Source organism: Arachis stenosperma, chromosome 10 (genome assembly GCF_014773155.1).
Source record: "Arachis stenosperma cultivar V10309 chromosome 10, arast.V10309.gnm1.PFL2, whole genome shotgun sequence".
Taxonomy (NCBI): domain Eukaryota; kingdom Viridiplantae; phylum Streptophyta; class Magnoliopsida; order Fabales; family Fabaceae; genus Arachis; species Arachis stenosperma.
This window is the reverse complement of record NC_080386.1, coordinates 80,887,089-80,889,909: the sequence shown is the minus strand read 5'-3', so window position 1 is coordinate 80,889,909 and position 2,821 is coordinate 80,887,089. Positions and strand designations below refer to the sequence as shown.

General features: G+C 39.8%; 1 non-coding gene across 1 annotated transcript; it reads left to right on the top strand.

The window, feature by feature from the left end:
• The first annotated feature begins 1,693 nt into the window (after positions 1-1,693).
• LOC130958794 (small nucleolar RNA R71) lies at positions 1,694-1,797 on the top strand. The gene has a single exon (XR_009077899.1). It is a non-coding gene; the product is annotated as a small nucleolar RNA R71 (small nucleolar RNA).
• Positions 1,798-2,821: the final 1,024 nt, after the last annotated feature.

Genomic DNA, 2,821 nt, shown 5'->3' with positions numbered 1-2,821 from the left:
AGCCTCACAGATACTCAGAGCAATGTTGGAACCTCCCAACACCAAACTTAGAGTTTGAATGTGGGGGTTCAACACCAAACTTAGAGTTTGGTTGTGGCCTCCCAACACCAAACTTAGAGTTTGACTGTGGGGGCTCTGCTTGACTCTGATTTGAGAGAAGCTCTTCATGCTTCCTCTCCATGGTGACAGAGGGGTATCCTTGAGCCTTAAACACAAAGGATTCTTCATTCACTTGAATGATCAGTTCACCTCTATCAACATTAATCATAACCTTTGCTGTGGCTAGGAAGGGTCTGCCAAGGATGATGGATTCATCCATGCATTTCCCAGTTTCTAGGACTATGAAATCAGTAGGGATGTAATGGTCTTCAACTTTTACCAGAACATCCTCTACAAGTCCATAAGATTGTTTTCTAGAGTTGTCTGCCATCTCTAGTGAGATTCTTGCAGCTTGTACCTCAAAGATCCCTAGCTCTCCATTACAGAGAGAGGCATGAGGTTTACACTTGACCCTAAGTCACACAGAGCCTTCTTGAAGGTCATGGTGCCTATGGTACAAGGTATTGAAAACTTCCCAGGATCTTGTCTCTTTTGAGGTAATTTCTGCCTAGACAAGTCATCCAGTTCTTTGGTGAGCAAAGGAGGTTCATCCTCCCAAGTCTCATTTCCAAATAACTTGTCATTTAGCTTCATGATTGCTCCAAGGTATTTAGCAACTTGCTCTTCAGTGACATACTCATCCTCTTCAGAGGAAGAATACTCATCAGAGCTCATGAAAGGCAGAAGTAAGTCCAATGGAATCTCTATGGTCTCATTTTGAGCCTCAGATTCCCATGGTTCCTCATTAGGGAACTCATTGGAGGCCAGTGCACGCCCATTGAGGTCTTCCTCAGTGGCGTTCACTTCCTCTCCTTCCTCTCTAAATTCGGCCATGTTGATGGCCTTGCACTCTCCTTTTGGATTTTCTTCTGTATTGCTTGGGAGAGTACTAGGAGGGAGTTCAGTAACTTTCTTGCTCAGCTGTCCCACTTGTGCCTCCAAATTCCTAATGGAGGATCTTGTTTCAGTCATGAAACTTTGAGTGGTTTTGATTAGATCAGAGACCATGGTTGCTAAGTCAGAGGGGTTCTGCTTAGAACTCTCTGTCTGTTGCTGAGAAGATGATGGAAACGGCTTGCCATTGCTAAACCTGTTTCTTCCACCATTATTGTTGAAACCTTGTTGAGGTCTCTCTTGATTCTTCCATGAGAAATTTGGGTGATTTCTCCATGAAGAATTGTAGGTGTTTCCATAGGGTTCTCCTAGGTAATTCACCTCTTCCATTGAAGGGTTCTCAGGATCATAAGCTTCTTCTTCAGATGAAGCATCCTTAGTACTGCTTGGTGCATTTTGCATTCCAGACAGACTTTGAGAAATCAAATTGACTTGTTGAGTCAATATTTTATTCTGAGCCAATATGGCATTCAGAGTATCAATCTCAAGAACTCCTTTCTTCTGACTTGTCCCATTGTTCATAGGATTCCTTTCAGAAGTGTACATGAATTGGTTATTTGTAACCATTTCAATTAGCTCTTGAGCTTCTGTAGGCGTCTTCTTCAGATGAAGAGATCCTCCAGCAGAGCTATCCAAAGACATCTTGGATAGTTCAGAGAGACCATCATAGAAAATACCTATGATGCTCCATTCAGAAAGCATGTCAGATGGACATTTTCTGATCAATTGTTTGTATCTTTCCCAAGCTTCATAGAGGGATTCTCCATCCTTCTGTCTGAAGGTTTGGACTTTCACTCTAAGCTTACTCAATTTTTGAGGTGGGAAGAACTTTGCCAAGAAGGCATTGACTAGCTTTTCCCATGAGTCCAGGCTTTCTTTAGGTTGTGAGTCCAACCATGTCCTAGCTCTGTCTCTTACAGCAAAAGGGAATAGCATAAGTCTGTAGACCTCAGGGTCAACCCCATTAGTCTTGACAGTGTCACAGATTTGCAAGAATTCAGCTAAGAACTGATGAGGATCTTCCAATGGAAGTCCATGGAACTTGCAATTCTGTTGCATTAGAGAAACTAATTGAGGCTTAAGCTCAAAGTTGTTTGCTCCAATGGCAGGGATAGAGATGCTTCTCCCATAGAAGTCGGGAGTAGGTGCAGTAAAGTCACCCAGCACCTTCCTTGCATTGTTGTTGTTTTCGGCTGCCATGTGTTCTTCTTCTTTGAAGAATTCGGTTAGGTCCTCTACAGAGAATTGTGCCTTAGCTTCTCTTAGCTTTCGCTTCAAGGTCCTTTCAGGTTCAGGGTCAGCTTCAACAAGAATGCTTTTGTCTTTGTTCCTGCTCATATGAAAGAGAAGAGAACAAAAAAATATGGAATCCTCTATGTCACAGTATAGAGATTCCTTGAGGTGTCAGAAGAACAGAAAAATAGAAGGAAGAAGTAGAGAATTCGAACTTAATTAGATAGAGTTCGAATTGTGCATTGAGAAGGAGTGGTACTCCATAAATAGAAGGATGTGGGAAGAGAGGAAGAAATTTTCGAAAATCAAGTGAAATATTTTGAAAACATTTTTAAAAAAAAATTTAATTAATTTTCGAAAATCAAGAGTGGAAAAGGAATCAAGTAATTTTTGAAAAAGATTTTTGAAATTAGAAATCAAAAAGATATGATTAAAAACTGTTTTGAAAAAGATGTGATTAAAAAGATATGAAAAAAAAATTATGCTTTTAAAAAGATATGATTGAAAAGATATGATTTGAAAACAATTTTAAAAAGATTTGATTTTAAAAATTAATGACTTGCCTAACAAGAAAAGATATGATTCAAACATTAAA